At 43.7% G+C, this 23,920-nt stretch overlaps 1 long non-coding RNA gene across 2 annotated transcripts in view; it reads left to right on the top strand.

The window, feature by feature from the left end:
* Window positions 1-23,521, top strand: part of LOC109280812 (uncharacterized) — a 56,443-nt gene extending 32,922 nt beyond the window's left edge. Inside the window, exons 1-3 of one of the 2 annotated variants that reach the window (XR_002087236.2) lie at window positions 2,207-2,318; window positions 16,454-16,507; window positions 17,143-23,520. This is a non-coding gene — a long non-coding RNA (uncharacterized LOC109280812). Of the gene's footprint in view, window positions 1-2,206; window positions 2,319-16,453; window positions 16,508-17,142 lie in introns of those variants that run through there. The other variant, XR_009459811.1, reaches the window with a different exon arrangement.
* Window positions 23,522-23,920: the final 399 nt, after the last annotated feature.

The following is a 23,920-nucleotide window of genomic DNA, read 5'->3' as shown; positions in this document are numbered from 1 at the left end:
ACCCTGTTGTATGGGTATGAAACTTGGATGATATATCAAAAACACTTAAATTCTGGGCTTTTACTATCAATGATATCCTCAGAAAATCCTCTATACCAATTAAAAGGACAGCATTCTTGCTCACGCAACTACCACCAGCATTGAAGCCAAGTTTATATGGAACTAGGTTTTTCAGACAGTGCATATTATGAGAATACCTGACAACTGGTTCCCCAAACAGGTCCTATACTCTCAACTGACTGATGGTCATCACTCTAAAAATAGGCAAAAGAAAAGATTCAAGTACACCCTGAAAGCCAGCCCAAAGAAATGTGATATTAAAATCAGTACATGGGAGACTCAAGCACTGAATCATCTGCAGTGGAGCTATGATGGATGACAAAGGAGCTATCATTTTGAGCAAACTCCTCTAAGTATTGAGGCAGATAGGTAAGAGAAAAGGAAATAGCTCCAACCCAACATTGTCAGGTTCTACTCCTTCCTTCTGGATCTAACTTCCATGTTTGTAGTCAAACATATGGATGTCAGATCAGGCTACAACATCATCTACAGACTGATGACTCCCTTGTTTACTGGAAGACTATTATTCTCATATCAAGGGACTGCCAAGAACCAACTTTGCAGAGTCTGCAGAAGGGTGGATTAGCATCGTACTTAGCGCTTATGGTTGTATGTAGGTGAAATGAGGGGCATGTGTGCATGACACTTTAAAATGGGTTAAATGCTTTTATACTGTTTTAATGGTGTTGATTTGTGTCTGCATCAGTGTCGTATTGCACAGTAATTCCAGCTGCTGTAGCAAATTCATCAGTATAATGTGCCTCAAATGACTTGGGATACAGCAAACTAAAACTCCTCAGAGGAGTTTTAGTTTGTTGCCCTACAGCCATGGAGTGAACCACTGGGCTCTGTGCAGCTCAGGGGCTCTGCAGGAAGCCTGTGCAGGCAGCTTGGCAGCAGCCCGGGAAGACAGGCTCCACCCAAGGTTCCTAAGATGAGCTCATGAGTGGCTGCACACAAATAAAAGTGTGGCTGCGCACAGCCTTTTCAAGGCCACACACCAGGAGAGGCTGGGGCGGGAGCCTGGCATGGGCTTGGGGGGCATGTCCCACAGTGTCCCAGAGCTAGTGGAGCCTCACTCGGAGCAGGCAGCGGCTCCTCCCCGAGGTAAAGCAAGGCAGGGATGGAGGATGGGGCAGGCAGCTGGCGCGGGCTCTACCAGCTCCAGAAAAATGCTCCAATCTCTGGCCTTGATGTGGGGGAGTGCAGCACTTCCCTGGAGCCAGCAGAGCCTGTGCCAGCCCCCGGCTCCAGCCCCTGGCTCTGCCCCCTGGACCCCTGGCTCCTGGCCCCAGCCTCCAGCCACAGCCTCTCAGCTCCAGCCCCTGGCCCCAGCCCCCAGCTCCCAGCATCTCAGCTCCAGCCCTTGGCCCCAGCCTCTGACCCCCAGCTCCAGCCTCCGGCCCCCAGCCTCTCAGCTCCACCCCCCAGCTCCCAGCCTCCAGCCCCCAGCCTCTTGGCTCCAGCCTCCTGTCCCCAGCCCCCAGTCTCTCAACTCCAGCCTCTGGGCCCCAGCCCCTGGCCCCCAGACCCAAGTGTCCCACGCCGGACCGAGGCAGGGTGCTCATGGACCAAGGCAGTGCACTCATGGACTGCTACTCCTTAGAGGAAACATTGGCTCCACCCAAGATCTTTTTTTTTTCCCCTTGGCGCTTGCCTGCCTGCCTGAGCTGCACGGGGGTCTAGTGCTTCCCTCTGAGGCTGCATTGCCCCCCGGGACCACCCAAGCCAGGTGCCTGTGGGCAGATGCCATCTTTGGGGGCCCGCTGCTGTCACGGAGGGAAGTACCAGCCCTCTCCCACAGCCCAGGGACTACTCTGCCCACCGGCAGCTTGCCCTCCCCTCTCCACCACCAGAGAGGCAGGTAAGTTCAGGTGTGTGCATGACACAAGGTTTTAAAGGGCCCTAAATTGAAGTGGGGTTTTAAAAAAAACACTAGTCACAGGGCATTAAGGTGCCTGTTTCTTTAAGAGCAGAAACTGCCTAGGGAGAGGGTCCTAAGAGTCAGATAGAAACCCCACAAGTGCAGGTTACTATGGCAGCAGGCTAACAAGGGAATTAGCCTGCACCTGCACCCAGTCAGCTCACCGGAAGAAGGCTGGGCCCTGGGCACATATAAACCCCAAGGCTGAGACCAGTAGGAGTTAGTTCTGTGGCAGCAGCCAGGGGAAGAAGCTTATAGGGAAGAACTGCCCAGAGATGCTGTGGCTGCCTGATATGCTGCATATAGGGCTAATGGGGCTCTAGGAACTCACCAGGTATGCTGGCCTACAAGGCACTTAGTGCTGGGGGGAAGTTTGACTTTTTTTAAAGGGACAGAACACACCCTGAGCTGCTTTTATTATGTTATAGCCCAGGGGCTCATATTTTGGTTGCTGTTTATAGACTGGTCAATCTGGCTGAGACTATTGAGGAAGGAGGAGGCCTCATTGGGGGCCCACTACAATGTGGGGACCCCAGCACCAGGGGGCATGGCAACAAAGGGGGTGAGCAGACCCCAGCACCAGGGGGCATGGCAACAAAGGGGGTGAGCAGACCCCAGCACCAGGGGGCATGGCAACAAAGGGGCTGCAGAAAGCCCAGCGCCAGTGTGGGTGCCGAGACAGGGCTGCAGAGAGCCCGGTGATAACAGGAGGGTGAGCTATAGCAAGGTCCCAGAGAGACAATGTTTAAATACCATCTGTGAGGCTTGGGGCGCAGTAAAGGGGTGGCTTTGGAGCCTCACATTTAGCCCATAAGGCTGAGGGTATCCCGTGAGGCATCCATTTTGAGTGGGGCCCAAAAAGGGGTTCAAGCACCCACAGGGTTCAGTGGGGTCCATCAGGACTGTGTCCAAACATGAACTCGAGGGCAGCCTCCCTAATTATTATAATTACCAACAAGACATGGTAGGTGAGGAAAAGGGTGCCCATTGGGCAAGAGAGGCACAGTCACGGAGCCATAGGTGCATCATAGCCATCCCTGGGGACCCTATACCATGATACCACTGCTTCAATTTAGGGCCCCCATTTAATCTACACACGCCCATTCTATTTGGCTATCTAGAATAGAGATTTGCATTCCATTTCAGGGCCCTAAAACTATTAGTCATTGAAATATTGTACTTTTTGGATTCAAAAAATGAATTTGGGTTCCTGTCATACAACTTTTCCATAAATATATATTTTTTCCAAGGATGTTTCCATAATTCTGCTCCTATTAAGCCATTTGAATTCTTACAAAATGTGAATATTTATGAAAGTCTCATTCTATGCTTCATATATTTTATCTATTATGGAAGTGTGACACTAATTTGTAAATGTGCATCAACTGACTTTCTATTATAGGGTCCTTGCAATAGAATCAATATCTTTGAATTGAACTAAGTTTTTGCAGGTACATCTAAAATCTTGGGACCCTAAAACTCAGGAGTTAGTATATATCATTTTATAAAGCATTCAGATGAATACATGTAGTCATTTTTCATTTAGTATGCTTTCACAATGAATATAGTAAAATAATAAATATATAGTTGCCTAGAGTTTTTCATAATATTGCCATGAGTCTTATGATTCCTACTAGTTATTAACATTCCCAGCATGTACAGGAATGATGATGTTAGTAATCCGCAATAAACTCTGTGTATCTGAAAACTAGGTCAGCTTTCTCACATTATGCAAGGCAAGGCTTTTTGTATTTTTAAGTTTTGTATAGAGAAACTGATCAATAGCGAGATAAGCCAATTTATAATTCTTCATTCTCCAGCACTAGTATGTTACACTGGAATGTTGATGAGTATATCCTGGGATTGCTGATCAGTAGCAGTAAGTCATACAGGGAAGAATGCTGGTAGTTTCTAAAATAACCAAAGATATTAGTCATATTTTATTTTGCGTAGCATACTCTATGTTGGGAGTCTTGTGCAAACATTGACTTCTGTCTTGACTAAAAAGGGGCAAGCAAAATATGGCCTGCAGGCCTGATCCAGCCTGCCAAACAATTTCATCTAGCTTGCAGGTGCCCACCAACTAATTGTACCCCACCGAGCCCACATGGCTCTCTTCCTACCCTCATGGGTGGAAGGGTCCTGCCCAGCCAGCATGCAGCTTCCAGGGGGGCTGCTGCTGCAACTGTTGCAGCCTCTGGAGAACCTTCTCATCTTCTGAGACATCCAGTAGCTCCTCCTCATCTTCCTGCTACAGTGCTTGCTCCAGGCACCAGATAAGAAAGCAAAGTGTGGAGGGGGATTTGCAACTGGGTGGGAGTGTGGGGCATAGGGCTGGCAGGACCCCAGAGCCAACACTTATGGGGGCAGCATGAGCAAAGAACTAGGGTAGGCAGGGTGTGGGTGTGAGGGTGGGTGGGGGGTATGAGAGCCTCCCCATACACTTCCCCACCCCCACAATTGTGCACAGCTCTTACTGCTGGCAGCAGCAGCAGGTGGTGGGTGCTTGTGGCCCATGCAGGTGTTACCACTTGGTGATGCAAGGCTCTGGCCAGTGCTACATGAGGCAGCAAGGAGTGCAGCCTGCCTGACTTGCCAAGCACGTACAGCTCCTGGAACTCGCACACCACTGGGGGAAGCTCTGCATGGTGGAGCCAGCTGCCTGGTTACACTCCCTGCCATGCAGGTCTCAGGACTCTGCCAGAAGTGGAGGGGAGTGCTGCCCCCTGCTTCCCAGTGGACTCCGGGACCTCCACAGCAGAGGGTGATGAAGGCAGTTGGCTCCATCCCCAGGGCATCCCCAATGGTGCACAAGTGCCAGGAGCTGCACGTGCACCATGGGGAGCCCTGCATGATAGAGGTGTGCCAGGCTTGCTGCTATGTGTAGTGCTGGCTGGAGATGTGCACTGCTGGGCAGCAGCTCCTGCACAGGCCATGAGCACCCTAAGCAACCACTATCTGCTGCTGCTGCTGGCAGGGGCTGTGCACCATGAAGGGGATTGTGGGGTAGAGAAATGTGGGTGAGCACACACACCCAACCACACCCTCCTACACGCAATATATAAGAGTATGACTTTATTTTTGAGTTATTACACAATCATCTTTATATACAATACACAAACACAAATCATGACAAAAATAGTTTTTTTATTATAAAATTAAAGTATGTATAATAGGTGTTTGACTTTTAGTATATGATTTGTTTTTTTCTGGTTCCAAATGGCAACCCTCCCCCACCAAAAAAGCATACTTCTTGGAGCAAGGGGTGGGACTTCCAGTGGCAAAGGTCAGGGGGTTAGAGGCAGGACTTCCCTCCTGGGCCCATGAGAGTGTCTTTGTGAGGTCCTGTTTGTTGTGTAGATCAAGAATGGTTCCTTCCTTGTTGGTGTCAGATGGCAGGCAGATAGTCAGGAAGCTGTAGAAATCTTTCTTGTTGTTCCTCTATGCACAAATGAAGTTTCTGTCTTACATATGGGGACTTATTTACCATCTTTAACTTTCCCTAAGCCTTACGAGGGGAGTATGAGCCTGAAAACTTGCAGAACAATATAATTTTTTTTGCAACTTCTCAGTTGGCCTAAAAAAAGGTGTCATCTCTGAACCAAAAATTCTAGATTTTGCGTTTCTTTCTGTCTCACATCAACACGGCTACCAAATACATCACTTAAACATGGAAGATGTCACTTTGTAGCTTATTTTGGATTATAAACTTAATTGCTGAACAACAAGAAAGATTACTGCACCTCCCTGCCTGTCTGCCATCTGCCACCATCAGGGAAGGAATCCTATTTGATTTATACAGCAAAGAGCACCTCACAAAGATACTTTTATGGACCCAGAGGGACAGATTTCCAGATCCAGCTTCCTCGGTGCAAAAATGAAATTTGTTTCCTACATATGGGGACTTTTTACCATCTTTAACTTTCCCTGAGCCTGATGAAGGGCATGTGAGCTGGAGAACTTGCAGGAAAAAAAAAAAAAATTTGCATTTTTTCAGTTGGTCTAATAAAAGCTATCATCTTTCTAATGATGTTCTTATGAGAAAATTGGAGGACTGTGGGCTTAATCATGAGACAGTTAGGTGGGTAGGGAGCTGGTTGCAGGGTAGGACCCAGAGTATTCTAATGAACACATCTGTGTTCTCTTGGTGAGAACCAGCCAGTGGTGTCCCTCAGGAGTCGATGCTTGGTCCAGTTCTTTCAACATCTTTATCAATGATTTGGATGCAGGGGTGAAGAGCTCACTGGCCAAGTTCACGGATGACACCAAGTTATGGGGAAGCGTGGTCACGCTTGAAGATAGGCTGCAGATACAGGCAAACCTAAACAGGCTAGCAAGTTGGACAGATCAGAATCAAATGAAGTTCAACGTTGAGAAATGTAAAGTGCTCCATCTGGGGACAAACCCTGCCTACACACCACCTACAAGCTTGGCAATGCCAAACTGACCAGCACCACGAATGAAAGGGAGCTGCGGTAATAATAGACCACAGTATGAATATGAGCCGGCAGTGCAATATTGTAGCCAGTAGGGCAAATAATACCCCGGCCTGCATCAATTGATGCATCTCCATCATAACTAGGGAAGTGATTCTTCCACTCTACTTGGCACTGGTGTGACTGCAGCTGGAGTACTGCGTCCAGTATTGAGAGACTTGCATGGCAAGCTTTACAAGGAAAGGCTGAGGGACCTGGGACTCTTCAACCTGAAAAAGAGAAGGCACAGAGGGGACTTGATAGAAGCTTACCACTACATCACAGGTGTAAATCAAGGGCTTGGTGAACAACTGTTCACTAGGGCACCCTTGGGGAAAACCAGGAGTAACAGCCACAAACTCCTGAAAGACCATTTCAGGTTCAACATCAGGAAAAACTTCTTCAGAGCTAGGATGTCCAGACTGGAATAAACTCCCTCCGGGGGTGGTGCAATTACCTATCCTTGAAATCTTCAAGACGAGACTGGATGGTCACCTTGCTGGGGTCGCCTAACCCAAACTGTCTTTCCTGCCTGATGCAAGGGGCTGGACCCAATGATCTTCTGAGGTCTCTTCCTGCCTCATGATCTATGAATCTCTGAATGAAGAGTTCTAGATTTTTGCATTTCTTTTTGGCTTAGACCAACACAGCTACCAAATACATTGCTCAAACCAATCTAGGTTTTTTCTGACTTACTTGCCAAATATAGAGTCAGCAGTGATGCAGATCTTTTTCTTTTTTTAAGGCTTCCCCCTTTCTCTTCAGTAGTCTCTCAGAAATGCAGCTCTGGAAGAGCCTCCTCCAAAGCGTCCATAAACAGCAGATGTATCGTGATATTAATGCATGGCAAACTCTGACATTTAGAGCAGAAGATTTGCTTTGGTTTCTGTTTGATCTTAGTGACCGCAAGCGAGGGATCAATGTCACAATCAGTACTATGGTAGCTATGAGTAAGGACATCACTGAGATTTGCCTGCCTAATGACAATGAGGTCCAGCTGGTACCAGTGGCCAGATCATGCATGCCTCCATACTTTATGGCATGGCTTCATTTGAAAGAATTAGTAGGTAATACACAAGTTATAATATAAGAAGAACTCCAACAGCTTTTGTCCATTATCCTTTATAGTAGCTAATTGCCTGTCAAGAATAATGGATTTCAGGGAATGTTTACAAGCCCCCCCCATCCTTCTGGGCCAGCCATGTAAAGACTCTCTCCGCTGCTGCTGCCTCCTTCCAGCCTCTAGTGCAGGGGCTCTTTCCCCCTGCCTGCCTCTACCTCACAGTCGGGCTTCCCCGCTGCCTGGCCCTGACAACAGCTGCCACTATGACCCTACCTTCGCCTCCTCCCACCCCACCCCACTTCACTCCCTCCCTCCCCACCCGCTGCCTCTTCCACCCTGCTGGCTCTTCTGGGGAGCACTGGGGACAGGCAGTGGGTGTGGGAGGGTGCCAGCACTGTGACAACCCACAGAGGCATGGGGAAGCCCCAGTGCTTGGGCAGCTGGGATGTGTTTGCTGCTGCCACAAACTTCCCCAGCAATGGCTCAAACTTGGACACGTGCAGCCTGGGCCCGTGCAGCCAATCACCACCCACCCTTTTGGCAGTGGATACACGGTTGGCTAGAAGCATTATCGACAGGCAGACACACAGACGCACAGACTAAGCCCTTTATTATATTAGATTTCCTGTGTTATGTGACCCCAGGAAAATTGGCTAGGATTCACTGTCAGCAACAACTCTGGTAGCACCAGCTGTCAGCACCTATTCTGTGCTTACTACAAATGTACGATAAGACAAGTAAGAAATACCGTTCTCTGCAAAACAAGCTACTTTACCTCTGGATTTTCAAATAAAATAATCCTATATATATCTGAAGCTATGCAACCAGGCCACTGTGGGCACATGTAAAAGTTCTTAAAGCTGGATGATGAGTATCATACAGGACCGCTTGCGGTCCCCTGGAGTTGTAGAGAGGCAGCAGCAAGGCGCCAGACTTCCATGCGTAGACCCTGAAATGGTGCAGAGTCATTTGGAAGAACTGGATGCCTTTAAGTCGGCAGGCCCGGATGAGCTCCATCCAAGGGTGCTGAAGGCACTGGCTGACATCATTGCAGAGCCACTGGCAGGAATATTTGAAAGCTCGTGGCGCACGGGCCAAGTCCCGGAGGACTGGAAAAGGGCCAACGTGGTCCCCATTTTCAAAAAAGGGAGGAAGGAGGACCCGGGCAACTATAGACCTATCAGTCTCACATCCATCCTTGGCAAAGTCTTTGAAAAAATTATCAAGGCTCACATTTGTGAGAGCCCGGCAGGACAAATTATGCTGAGGGGAAATCAGCACGGGTTCGTGGCAGGCAGATCGTGCCTGACCAATCTAGTTTCATTTTATGACCAGGTTACGAAACGCCTGGACACAGGAGGAGGGGTGGTTGTCATATACTTAGACTTCAGGAAGGCCTTCGATACAGTATCCCACCCCATACTGGTGAACAAGTTAAGAGGCTGTGACTTGGATGACTACACAGTCCGGTGGGTGGCGAATTGGCTGGAGGGTCGCACCCAGAGAGTCGTGGTGGATGGGTCAATTTCGACCTGGAAGGGTGTGGGCAGTGGGGTCCCGCAGGGCTCGGTCCTTGGACCGATACTCTTTAATGTCTTCAGTGACTTGGACGAGGGAGTGAAATGTACTCTGTCCAAGTTTGCAGATGACACAAAGCTATGGGGAGATGTGGACACGCAGGAGGGCAGGGAACAGCTGCAAGCAGATCTGGATAGGTTGGACAAGTGGGCAGAAAACAACAGAATGCAGTTCAACAAGAAGAAATGCAAAGTGCTGCACCTAGGGAGGAAAAATGTCCAGCACACCTACAGCCTAGGGAATGACCTGCTGGGTGGCACGGAAGTGGAAAGGGATCTTGGAGTCCTAGTGGGCTCCAAGATGAACATGAGTCGGCAGTGTGACGAAGCCATCAGAAAAGCCAATGGCACTTTATCGTGCATCAGCAGATGCATGACGAATAGGTCCAAGGAGGTGATACTTCCCCTCTATTGGGCGCTGGTCAGACCGCAGTTGGAGTACTGCATGCAATTCTGGGCGCCGCAATTCAATAGGGATGCGGATAACCTGGAGCGGGTCCAGAGAAGGGCCACTCATATGGTTAAGGGCCTGCAGACCAAGCCCTACGAGGAGAGACTAGAGAAACTGGACCTTTTCAGCCTCCGCAAGAGAAGGTTGAGAGGCGACCTTGTGGCTGCCTATAAGTTCATCACGGGGGCACAGAAGGGAATTGGTGAGTATTTATTCACCAAGGTGCCCCCGGGGGTTACAAGAAATTATGGCCACAAGCTAGCAGAGAGCAGATTTAGATTGGACATTAGGAAGAACTTCTTCACAGTTCGAGTGGCCAGGGTCTGGAATGGGCTCCTAAGGGAGGTGGTGCTCTCCCCTACCCTGGAGGTCTTCAAGAGGAGGTTAGATGAGCATCTAGCTGGGGTCATCTAGACCCAGCACTCTTTCCTGCTTATGCAGGGGGTTGGACTCTGATCTATTGAGCTCCCTTCCGACCCTAACATCTATGACTCTATAAGGACCATGACTCTAAATGGCAAGACACTTCACAGACAAGTTGAACAGATGAGAAGTTGAATTTCAGATGGTGTGCCATCTGCAGATCTGGAAGCCATTGTACTGCTAGCAGGAACAGTTCTTATGAGTCTATCAGCAGTTGTTCCCAATCTGTTGAATTCCTGAAGTGACTCAAGAAGAGCCAGAAAAATAGTCAATGTAATACAATAGTCAGTAGTGTCAGTATGTGTTATATATACTACGTGAAGACCAGAGGGAGCCCTATTTCTCCTCTGCCCCACTGCAAAGAGAGAATCTAGCTGTGAAAATGGTGTCATCTGCATGGCATAAGCCTGGTGGCTCAGCATTTCAGGAATTATTAACAATTTGATGGACTTTCTAAACATGCATTTTGTCACCTAAGCACAAGTGGTCATTACAGAACTACATCACACTACTGATATCCCAGCCATAGTAGATTATGCTTGATGATCTAGTAAATGTGGCTTCCATGACCCACTCTCTATCCCTGGTTTTCAGAGTTCTCAACAGTCATAAGCAGAATTTGTAAGAGGACTCAGAGAGGGATATTTGCAAAAGAGCATGAGTCACAAGGTACATGCATATCCCTAATAGTAAGCTAAAAATATCAAGCTTATTTTGATGCATATGTGCAGCTATAGTGATATCTGTGGTGACTACAGCATCTCAAAGATCCAATTACTGTGCAGTTAGGTATCTGCTTTTACCGGCATAGTTTATAATTTGCCCCATTTCCTAGAGAAAACAGTTAAAGGAAAAAGACCAAGATTTGAAGTTAAGGATCACACTTACTTTTTATTTCATAAAAATGAGAATTCCTTTTTCTGTCTCCATAATTTCTTTGTCTTCATTCTAAATGCAGCCTTTACCCTATCTAGAAAGGACAGCTAGAGAGTACCGCGTTGTATGGGAGGGTATTAGGTCTTGGCTTGTAATTTAGACTTCTGTCTATTGGACTGAAAACAATGGACATTTCCCACTAATGAGAATGGGTGAACACATTTCACATGAGTCACCAATTTACTTGAATTTTGTGGATTTGTGGCTAGATCCAGTAAAAGCACTGTGGTACCTACACTTTAGAATCCAGAACCCTGTGTTGGGCAGGAAAGCTCTTTTTACAGTGCATGGGGAGTGTTGGGTACTATAGAATAGGACCCAAAACAGGAAGCACATTGAGCAGGATGTTGCCTAAAATCACCATGCAGCTGCCTAGAGCTGGCCAGGAAACCCTGAAGGAAAAGACCAATCTTTGGAATGTTCCAGGAGAACATTCATTACACCATCCTCCTGCAAAATATGAAATATCATAATCAGAAGAAAATGTAATTCAACATCCTGCTTGACACCAGACAACATTGAGGTAAAAACATTGTTCTAACTTTTGTCTGAGCCTAATTTGCATAAAATGAACTATTCCAACCAGAAGATCTTACAACACCTTCAGCTGTCCTGTGAAATATGAATTTTCATTTCCACATAGGAGAAATTTTACAATCTTTGCCGTATCATATGCCTGAGGAAGGGTGTGTGCACCCAAAAGCTTGCAAATAAAGTGGGTTTTTTTGTTTTGGGTTTTTTTTTTTTGCAAATCTCTAGTTGGTCTAATAAAAGATACCACCTCTGCCATGAGTTCTGATTCCAGGGTATAGTTAGACACCTAAATGCCATTTTAAGTGCCTAAGTCTCTTATACCATACTTGGTCTTTGAAACTTAAATATACTAAATCCATCAAAGAGATGATTATCCGAATTTGGCAAGGCATTAAGTAATAATCCAAAGAAATGGAAGAAAAAAGTTTCATTGAGACTAGTTCTTGATGGATGGAGCTGCTAGATGAGGTCATGGAGACTCATCCTTGTTGAAGTTCAAGAACTGGTCAGATAAGACAAATATAGATAAATGAGACAGTAATATGGAAATGTTAAATTCTGTATAAAGCACTAGGCCGGGCTAGACAAATAGGTATTTTCTGGCCCTGCTATCCTCTGTAATAGTATACTTTATCTTTGAATTTTCATATTTCAGTATGTTGTCATTGTTTTATATTATAATTTGTGAAGGCAGAAAACCTTCTGTGCAGCCTTCTATCATAATTGTGGTTCACTCTTCAATGTGGCCCCCAAATACTTTCCATTGCTTTGCATTTCCTTTCAACCTTTTTCTTTGTGCATACCCTTGCATCGTTCTATTCTCCAGATGGTATGTAATTTTCTTTGGTACGTGGCTAAAATATTCTAACTTTATTTTCTCTTGCTCATCCACAGTGATTTTGTACTTGCTGGGCTTTATTTTTCCATGACACTCTCTCATTTTAGACAGTTACATTATACTTCAAAAGCTTTAATTACTTCCTCATCTATCACCATGAGGATTCGGATTACCAGCCTGAATTCTATTCTGACATAGTCCTTCTTTAGATGCTCTTTATTCACTTCAATAAAAAACAGGCTTTTCCCCGTATTTTCCAAATGCTGTTCTGCTTTTCCATGATTAACATTAGCTAGCAATACATAGTCCACATATTTTAAAAGAGGGAGATTCTGGTCTCAAAAGCCATTGATTTTGCTTTCTTTACTTCAAACTACATCAGAAATTCATGCACTTTTATAGGCAACAGTCCTTGTCATCCAGTGCCATGAATGGATATACAGAGAGCAGGGGTACTAAATAGAAAGGAAATAGAATACAATAGGTGCATCTACACATGCAAATAATCCGGGAGCAGTTTACTCTAAAACAAAGTATTTGAGAGTAAACTCTCCTGGGCACACATCTACATGTGCAGGGACTTGGGAGCAGATATGATGGTCCTAGCAGAAAGCTGCTCCTGCTCCCTGTGACCCTGCAGTAGGTTCCAGCACCATTTAGGTGGAGCTCTAGGCTCCTCCTGGGTGAAAACCCAGGGGCCAGGAGACAGCTATGCCTTGGCAGGGGCTGGGATAGTCCTCCCTGCCCCTGGGAGCTGCCTGCTGCTAGGACAGTCTCCATCACTGGAGCCTGGGCAGGGACAATCTCCCCCTGACCCAACAGCAGGGAGCTCCCAGCCACTGTGGGACCAGGGCTAGGAGATCCTTATCCCCCAACCCAAGCCGTGTGGTCATGGGGCTAGAGCTGACAGATTATTCTTTCCCAGCCCAAGCTCTATGGTCATGGGGCCAGTGCTGGCAGATCCTTCTCTCCTAGCACCAGCCCCATGACCACAGAGCTGGTGCTGGGAGATAAGGATCATGGAGCAGGGGCTGCGAGCTCTCTGCTCCCAGGGCAGGGGGATGTTATCCCCAGAGTGGCAGCAGGCAGCTCCAGGGGGCAGAGAGCAATTTTCCACCCTCCTGCTGCCCAGCTGACTATGAGCACATTTATGCAGTAAATAATCTTGAGTAAATTTGCTACTTGCATTTGCAGGTAGCAAATTTACTTGCAATTAGTGCAAATTACTACACAGTAAGTTTGTGCATGTGTAGATGGTGATGCTTTCTGCACAGTAATTAGCTCTAATCTTTATCGTGCATCAGCAGATGCATGACAAATAGGTCCAGGGAGGTGATACTTCCCCTCTATAGGGCGTTGGTCAGACCGCAGTTGGAGTACTGCGTGCAATTCTGGGCGCCACACTTCAAGAAGGATGCGGATAACCTGGAGAAGGTACAGCGAAGGGCAACTCGTATGGTCAAGGGCCTGCAGACCAAGCCCTACGAGGAGAGACTAGAGAAACTGGACCTTTTCGGCCTCCGCAAGAGAAGGTTGAGAGGCGACCTTGTAGCTGCCTATAAGTTCATCACGGGGGCACAGAAGGGAATTGGTGAGGATTTATTCACCAAGGCACCCCTGGGGGTTACAAGAAATAATGGCCACAAGCTAGCAGAGAGCAGATTTAGATTGGATATTAGGAAGAACTTCTTCACAGTTCGAGTGGCCAAGGTCTGGAACGGGCTCCCAAGGGAGGTGGTGCTCTCCCCTACCCTGGGGGTCTTCAAGAGGAGGTTAGACGAGTATCTAGCTGGGGTCATCTAGACCCAGCACTCTTTCCTGCTTATGCAGGGGGTCGGACTCGATGATCTATTGAGGTCCCTTCCGACCCTAACATCTATGAATCTATTTAGGAAAGCATCTTGTGCAGATGTGCCCAATAGAAAGTACCCCTGCTTTCTGCTTGTCCATTCATAGAATCTGATGAAGTAGGCTGTTGCCTCCAAAGGCTTATGTATTTATTTCTGAATGCATTAGTCTTGCCACCCTGCCCTGCTTTCTGTTTGACTTCAGGCTAACATGGCTAACTACCTTTCTCTTTGAACTACATGTTGAAGTCATCACTGACAAACACAACATAGACCTCACACGTATCACCTTTTTTTTTTGCTTTTTACAATATGAATTTTACCACTGGGCTACAAAGAAGCACTGACGTATTTTTTCTGCCGGCAAGAAAGTGGTGGGAGTGCTTTTGAAGGTGAAGCATATACATCCTATAAGTATACCCAGATATACATTGTATGTTAAATATTCTTGTTGTGTGTCTGTGTAAATACTATTTTAGGACTCGTTTAATGATCATATGTATTCAGCTTAAGACATCTTTCCATCCAAAATCCTGCTTGATATTTAGGAGGTTCAGATTCTGAATCTGAATACAGGCCAACATGTTCCATTTGGATTTTGTCTTAAAAAATGAGTTGAGCAAAACTGTAGTGTCAAATTAACTGCAGAGAATGAGAGTTTTGACAGTCAGATCAGGATCTGAAACTCTGCTGCTCAGGCCCATCTCTGTATATTTGTTCCTCTGAATATTTTCAATGGTTAAAAATATACAATAACATGTTTTTAATCAATAAAATATTTTTGATCAATCTATTTCACCCTCGCCCCTCAAAGGTCCTGTAGATCATTTTTGTGGTTTCTTATCTCTGTCTTGTTTTATGATACTTCTGATATTTTTAGGGCAAATATTGGCTTCTGCTATTATTTTTACCTAGTTTAATAATTTTCTTATTCATCAATTTACTTTAGAGTTGTCTGTTTAATGGGGTATGAACCTATCAGATTTGCATTCAAATGCAGAGGTGTTTCTTCCCATGACACTTAGAACAGCTTTGGACACTGCAGATCTGTGTCTTTTCTTATGAGGTAGAACTACAGAAATAATTTCCTATTCTTCAGGAGTTTCCCTATAGATTACACAGTTAACAGGCTTTTACTGTGGCTTAACTATCATACACTAAGCAAATGACTCATGATGCAGACACAGGTAAAGGTACAGCAAATTTTAAACAGAATCTTCTCTCTCTAAGATATGACTGGAGCAATTGCTGAGTTAATGAGTGTTATGTATTATTAGCACAGGCTAAAAAGCCACAACTTGATTTAGAATCTTCTGAGCAGCAACCCCATAGGTCCATGGCTGCATGTAAGAACCCTGCCATTCCTGACTAGCGGATAGGTGATGAAAAATCGAACATGGCAATCATGTATTAACAAGCCGTTTTCTTTCATTTTACCTGAGACATTTTAGATTGTTTTGGCTTCTCCTACTAATTTCTCTGGGGAAAAAAAGAATACCTTTTACGCTAGATAGGGCAAGAAATACAATGGAGTTGCTAAATACATCGTGCCATGACAAATGTGTTTTATTTGTGATTTTTTTTTTCCCCCCCCCCCCAGCATTTCTGTCTGTATTACCAAGCAGTAAATACACCAAGCTTCAACAATCATTCATTCCTCTGGTAGAGGTGACACCAACCACTGTTTTGTACTTCCTAGGGAGATATCCCTTGCTTTAGATATGAGCATACCACAATGTTATGGGCTAATGAGTGTGGCTATATTTTGCTATAATTTTGGATCCTTACATTCTGTGACATCTTTAAATTTCCCTTTTTGGTAAGCTGTTGTGGCTTTTGGTGAAAAGTACTGATTGATATTCTGTTGGAGAAATGTAGGAGATGGCGCATGGTTTTAATAGCATAATACTTAAATCAGGAGTGATCTTTAGTTTTATGCTATTTATTCTTTACATATTTTGTGCAAATACATGAAGCTGTTCCTGATGCTTTATTAATATTGATATTATCTGTAGAGGGCTCATGTTGCTTAGTGTAATCTACAGTTGTGTTTCTCAGTATTATGATGGTATACTTGCTTTCCAGTGTTTTGTTGACTGAAATCTACAGTGAATACCTGGGTCCTTCTTCATAGACATTCTTGTGTGTTCTGGGACACAGGATAAACAGTTGAAGATTATTTACAGGGCCCTCTTGATATATACAGAAAGCCTGGTTTAAAAAGGTAGCCAGAAACACTGGTACAAGTGAAAAATCAGATAGTTATGAATGTATGTGTGTTCTTAATTTGAAATGAGATTTTTTTTATTTTATTTTTTTTGAAAGGATACTGAAAAGAGAACAGCACTGGCCAGTGAGAATCAACCAAGCTGGTGACAGGTAATAGAGCAAGAATGCTCCTTAGCATTTTCCATTTCTCTTTAATCATTTAGAAATGATTTAAGAACTAATCAAGCCCCAGTCCTCCAACCCAATGTATAGAAGTGCCCTGCTGCTCTGCAGAGCACTGTTGACACATCCCAAATTGCACAGTCAAGTCCCAGATATAGAATGAGGGTAATGTTCTTATCAGACTTCTTTAATTAATGCCATCCATTCTCCCAACCACTGCTCCCGGGCTTGACAAACATACAGATAACTTTCATTCAACAACTTTAACACAAAAGCAGATCAACATTTTATTGCTTTTTAATGCCTCTTTTTGATAAGTTGAGAACTTTTTTTTTTTTTCTTCCCTTTTACAGGGTAATTATTGGCAGGGGGGAAGGGAAGGAATCACTGTATTATGATTTATGTGTTGTGATCTGCAGAGCTGCAAGTGCACTTATTATCTTTCAGCAAGTTTGTGAGATATTATTCATGCAGGTACTACTACTATTCTAATACACATTTGTTTTCACAATATATAGACTAAAATCACTTATTCTCAAATAAAAAATGGAAAGTTTTCTTTGGTTTTGGTGGGATGTAACTGAAATTTCCTGAGAAGCTGTTTGTATGCTGTTTTGAATTAGAAATTGAATATAGATCTAAATTCAGCTAGAGATTCAACTAGACCTAAGAAGCTGTCACAAAGTCTCCATACTGCTGGATGCAGAATACTGTATGACACAGTTCATCGTATTGAGACTACGATTGCTGAGAAAAAACTTAAAAAGAATTTTGGGAAAATGGAATTGTTATCCCAAGGAATCTCATTCCCAGTCATTTTGTTCAGTTTTGATTGGACAACATTGACATCTAGGAGGAGACACTGGATGGAAAACAAAAGTTTCATGCAACACAGAATCTTGAAAGATGTACCACCTGAATTTAACAAAGTCATTCCAATGATGCTGGCCCCATAACAAGTCATTGAAACCATCTGTCCATAGTATGGGTAGTAACATGAAAAAAAAGCTTGACAAGATAGATGTTCAACAGATGTCAGGACAGCTACCACGGACACTGGGGAGAAGATCGGCTGACAACCAAGAGAATGTTGATGTACTAAGGTAGACAATTCTTGCCCAGTTTTTTTCCAAGGATACTTCACCACCATCAATTGTTGGATTTTGTCCTATACTGCCTACACTAGCATCTAATGATGATACCATTTGGACTGTCATCATGTGATATAAAAACAATAGCCAATTATAAAAGGCTCATTTGGAGAAGTGTGCTTGAACCTATTTCATCATTGTCATCGCCTGACCAGTGTGGCTGTCAAGCTGAAAATGATGGTTATGTTCCTATCATAAACACACTTGAACCATTACCAGCAGAATACCTTTGGATAACAAGCTGCCAAGTGCAAGACAGACTGCTGGGGACGAACATGCTTGTGCCAGCAGAATAATGTCATACACTTCTGACTGTGAGTGCTATGAGACAGCATGTTGCAATCCATAGAATAACTGCAGGGATTCAGAAACAGATTCAAGTAATGAAGAGATCTGAAAAAGTGCAATTACCCATTGTATTAATCTTGTATATATCATTGTATTACTGTTATATTGCCATTGGATTAGACTATTACATTTTCCTATTGCCTTGAGTGGAACATATGTCTATGGTTCATTGCCATGGAGTTATGTATTATTAATACCTAACTTATCTGCCTTCTGAAATTAAAAAAAATGTATTGTCTTATTCAGTATAACTAGAACAAGTACGCTAGCCTATTTTCAGTACTGTAGGCCTGCTATGAAATTTGTAATGACAGCATCTATGAAGTTTCATATTAGAATATTGTTTACTAGGGTTTTTTTTATTACAGTGAGTCGCTATATGCTTGCTAATGTGTCGGCCATCTTAGAATCCAACATGGCTACCATGACAAATGTTACAATTGATCTTGATTCAAACAATGTTGGATTTTGTCATTGGAATTAAATTCTAACCCTAGTAGGTGATGAAATATTGACCAAAACATGAATTTACAGCAGCATCTTGGATTCCAGTATGTCAGCTACATGCGCTACTTGCCAAATTGGCAACATGACTTCTCTGATATGGGTAGACCACCTCTACCTAAAATGCACTGTTGCTGCTTGTGGTTATGAGTTGCTTATACAACAAAATCTATGAATCTTATTGGTCAATTTATACCTTTTACTATTCTCCCTTCTAGGATACTCTCTGTAATTGCCCTTCTCTCTCCTCACCCCCACTCCGCTTCCTCTCCTTTCATATCTATTTTCTTAATACAGCTCCTCTCTTATTTTTGTCCTTTATGATTTTTTTTTTTTAACTTGTCAAGAATTCCTTGATAAAATATTTTCTAGAAAATGCCAATTTGCAGTCACTGAAAGCTGTTCACAGGAAATGGTTGATTTCAACTTTTCCTAAAATGGAAAGAAAAAAATTCAAATTGTTGAAATACCCCATTTTTACATTTTCAAAATGAAATGTTTTTGTTTTTATTTTTTGATGTGTAATTGGCTCTCACTAGGAAAAAAATATAAACATTAAAATGGACAAAATCTGAAACTGTTTTTCCATAATCCAAACTTTTGGCGCGTCATTCCCCAAACTTTTAGAATGTGGCAAAGTGGGGCTCCCCACCTAGCCACAGTGCAAGGTTCTCCGCTTGCCTTTGGGTATGCCTCCCACCTTACTCAACTGCCATACCTTGTTCTTAATTAATTAATTAATTAATTAATAGTTGGTAATTAAGGTGGGAGGCTGCCCATTTTATGCCCCAATGACGGGGCAATATCTGCGGCTCTGTACCTCCCCTACACCACAGCCCATGCCTCGCAGATGGTATCCAGATGACAAAATGCTTCCAACCTACTGCCAGAACAAGCTTAGGCCACACTGTCAGGCTTCAGTCACATGCCCATTCATACCGTCTGCCTCTCACTCAGGCCTTACCCACTCCACCCTCTCTCACAGGGTCTCTTTCATAGCTCAATGACTCATCATGCCTTGCTCCCTCTTGAAGCAGGCACCTTAGGCCATAGGCTTAGCTAGTCCATCCCTTGGGTGGCAGATGTACCATCTTTAGGGTCTCTCCCATGACCCTCACCAGGGTAGTGGCTAGCCAGTTGCCTGACCGGGTTTAAGCTTGCTCTAGCCCCTTCTGGGGGCAACTCTATATACCTAAACATACTGGGCATTCAGCCCTCTGGCACCTGATCTAGTGCACAGGGCTATGGCTCGTGGGGCTCCTTACAACATCTTTGGGGAGCTCTGCTCCCAGATTACACAGCACTGTGGTCTGGATCTGTTCTGTGGGCCAGGGGTTGAGCACCTCTACTGTGGAACATGGGAGACTTTTCTGGGGAAGGCAGGCTGTGTATGGAAAAGGTATTTAAACATCAGCTTTGTTTGAACTTTTGCCTGAGCTTAGATGGAAGTTTACATAATGCAGACTCAAATGATGTATGATTGCAAGTGGGGTGTACATTCTGTGTGCATGTTTCACAGATGCCCTGTCACTTAACTGCCCACTATCTCCTTTCGCAGGAGATTAGAGATACATAAGTACCATCAGGGTTTTTGTGAAGTTTAGTGTCTGCAACCTGCTTTGAGGATAGAGAGAGTTATATCCTTATTAAGCATTCTAATGCGCGCGCGTGTGTGCGCGCGCGCGCGCACACACACACACACACACACACACACACACACACACACACACACACACACACCCCTCTATACAGTGTGTGTGTATGTATAGTGTGTGTGTGTGTATGTATAATGTGTGTGTGTGTGTATGTACATATAAAAACTTTAGATTTATAGGATCTATTTTATTTATCTAAATTATAATTTTTTGATGGGGGGTGAAAATACTTCGGTTGTTTGTTTCTATTTTTAAAATCCTGGGGTTACACTTTTGTCACAATTAAACCACAAATTGTTTTAGCCAAGATCTCTCCTTTACTACAGATTTACAAAGCCCAAATCAGTTTTGATAATAGGTTCCATTTTCCCTCTCCTAATGTCTAATTATTGGAAAGAGATTAAAATTCCATTTTTATACATGATTATGAACTTGACAGTGGCTCTTTAAGTTCTGAAGACGTGCAGAGTAGTTTGGAATGTAAGATACAGTCGGGTACCAACAATGTGATGTGAGGTTGCTAGGCAACCCCCCTATTGTTTTAAACAAACCACCTAGAGCTGGCAGCAGCTGTCAGAGCTCTTGGCTTCTACCAATAACACAGAGCTGAAAAGATCTTAGAATAAAGGTCATCCAAAATAAGCTGCAATAAATAAAGGGATCTTGGTGCTAGTAAACAGGAATGCCTGTTTGTTAAAATATCAATTAAAATAATAAATGAAGCTGTTGACTTGGACTGTGTATCTAATCAAATATTTTAACTTATGAAGTATTTAAAAATTTTAATTAAAAGAGGTAAAAGCCTACTTGTTCATTCCTTTTCTAAATCTTATTTTTCTTGTTGTGGATAACAACAGGTCTGCCTGAGTGAATAATGTCAGCACTATCTTTCTGCAATAGTAAGTGAAAATGTTTGTAGTTTATCCAAAAATAGGTCATATTTCACTGAATTGTGTGTCTGTCTCTGCTCTGCAGCCATTGTCCTGCTACTGATTATGTTGAATTTAGAGGGGCCCTCTTCTTTTCCAGGGTCAGATTTAATAAAAGCAGATCAGGCTTTAACATACTGAAAACTACAAGGTAGAATTATTTTAAATTATGCTTTCCCCATCTCTAAAAACCTGTTTTAAGCTTTCAAAAATGTTTGCGTTCCATATTGAGAAGAATTTGAGACTTTTAATTTTTTTTTAATGAAAAAGAAGTCAACCACCATGGCGTGTTGGCCAAAGGACTCAGCTGGGACAGGGAAGACTCAGTTTCAAGTTTCTGCTTTGCTGTTTCCTGGCTTGCTTGGTGATACCTCAATCACTAGGCTACTGATATCAGGAGATAGATTATTATCTTTTGTTGGAACTGGTCCATTGGGTAATATTAACTAAATATCCATTGGTTGCACTGTGTAGCTCAGTGCTTAAAAATGCATCTGGAACTAGGGATCTGTAGAATAGTTCGTAGCCTGATGTTTAGGGCACTGACGTGGCAGGTGGAAGAATAACAAGCAGGAGTGAGTGAGCACATTTACACATGCACAGTTACTGTGCGGTATCCTTAAAATAATGTGCAGTACAGGCATGCAACTACACAGGCACAGTATGGTGATTATGCCCGATTAGGTACTGTGCAGTAATGTATGTGTAGATGTCTTAGTGCACAGTAACACTGTGTGTGTGGACTAACTTGGGACTAACTTTAGTTCTAAGTCAGTCCATACAGAGTTAATGAGCTTTAATGCCTGCATGTGTAGAAGCTGGCCTATTTCTGCTTACTGCTCAGTAACTTACTGTGTGCACAGTAAATTTAATGTGAAATAAATGCATGGGTAGATGCACCCAGTGAGTACTCTAGACACCACACTATTTGGCATTCTGGGGTTAGGTGCTTCCTTTTTCTATGTGCTCTTAATGAGAACTTCCATCTGGACTTGAAAATCCTTTCCCAATGAAAAGATGTAGTTAAAATTGCTACATTCCCATGAAAGGTTTTTTGGAGTTGATGAATCAGGATGTCCTTCTGATAATCCATTTTATTGCAAAATTAATTGTTCAAATTACTGATGAAATTATTGTTCTGCTGTACTGTAAATTACCACTTTTGCTGCATCCCACAAACTTTTAAAACTCTCTGTTTACATGGATACCATAATTTTCTTTGCCCTGGTTGTTTGTTAATCATAGATTTTTAAGCAGTTGATAAATATAAAAAATGATTGTTTGCCTTTGGCTTTTTAGTAGTAACAATGCTGAAATCTGCAAGCTTGGATTATGAAAAGATAGTGAAAGAGATTGTTCAGATGTCTGCATCTGTGCACACAATCTCTATGAGAAAAGTCATTTGTGTGGGAGTTTCCCTTTGTGGGATCAAACAGAACTCCAAGGCAATCTGCAGTTTCTTAAAGAACATAAGGGTATGCTGAAACATCTGCTTTGAGAAGCCACTTGAAAAGTAACCATGTACAACAAGAGAGGAACATCTGTGCAGACCTCTAATATCATAGCCAGTGAGAGGAAAATAGAAAGAAGCCACAAACAACTCACATAAGGCATTCTACTGAACAGTGTATGCCATTGGTCCTTTTCTAGTCACATCCACATATAGGGGAAAAGCAATATGTTGGGTTCTTGTCTTAGAAACAGTATTTAAAGGCCTGTTTTTTTGGAAATTGGCTTGTGGGTATAGATATATGCATTATAGGTAGTCAAGATGGGCAGCAGGGGTTAAATGGATTTCTAAAGAGCTTGGGAGATGCACACACAGCTTCTCGTGGCCCTGAAAACAGATGGGCTGTCTAGCACAAAAAGGCCAACGGATGGACATATCCTGAGATTTGAGGGGTGCATGCCAAGACACAAGTTCATAGCCTTTAAAGCAGACAGGCTGTCTAACACAACAAAGACACAAAGCCTGGGAACCAAAGAAGTATATACCATACTGTCCCATAACACGAGATAAGTGATACCAGCTACAAGGCCCCAGAGCAGCAGGGCAGGAGATTAACAAAGGGTCTCTCTTGTCCCTCCCATCCTTCCCTGTTCCTTTTTTTCCCATCCCTCCTTGTTGTCCTCCTCCTTCTCTTCTTTGAGAGTGGTTCCCATCCCCATCCCTATCCCCTGAGGCCACCATGGACATGCTGCTGGTGTGTGCCCTATCTCATACACCCCACCAAAGCGGGGTTGTGGGCCTCGGCATCCCTCCTCCAGACTGCTGACACCTAAGAGAGAGAGCCTCAGAGTGGAGCCTGTATCCTGATCAGATGTACCTTGACTCCGATGAAAGCCCTAGGATTGGTAGATATAGAATTGCTTGATTGTTTGTATTGTTTTGTTGTTCTTATTCTGTATCAATAAATTCACCTGTTATCAACTGGCAGGTGTGGTGGTCCGTCTGAGGATTGTGCCAGCCTGGAATAAAGGTATAGGTGCTGGGTCCAAATTCAGTGTCAACAGGGGGTCTGCCAACATTCTTTGCACTGGGCATATTATTTTTATGGAAAAATACCCTTTTATAGAATATCATATGTATGATATAACATAATACAATTTATAAAATTATACTAAAATATAGAAAATTCTAATGCTAAGCATTCTTATGTGCACTGCTGTATAGACAAAGTCCCTTGTCTGGAGCTCTGTTCCTGCAGTCAGATCTGGGATCTGTGCTGAACTCCCTTTGTTGAGACACGCAGCAAATGCCAGGGGATTTTCTTGTAGATGTGATTGCAAGGTCTAGTTAGATTCTGATGAGGG

The sequence above is a fragment of the Alligator mississippiensis genome, chromosome 2 (assembly GCF_030867095.1).
Source record: "Alligator mississippiensis isolate rAllMis1 chromosome 2, rAllMis1, whole genome shotgun sequence".
NCBI classification, from domain to species: Eukaryota; Metazoa; Chordata; order Crocodylia; family Alligatoridae; genus Alligator; species Alligator mississippiensis.
Note: the sequence above shows the minus strand (reverse complement) of the source record. Positions and strands in the feature narration are given on the sequence as shown.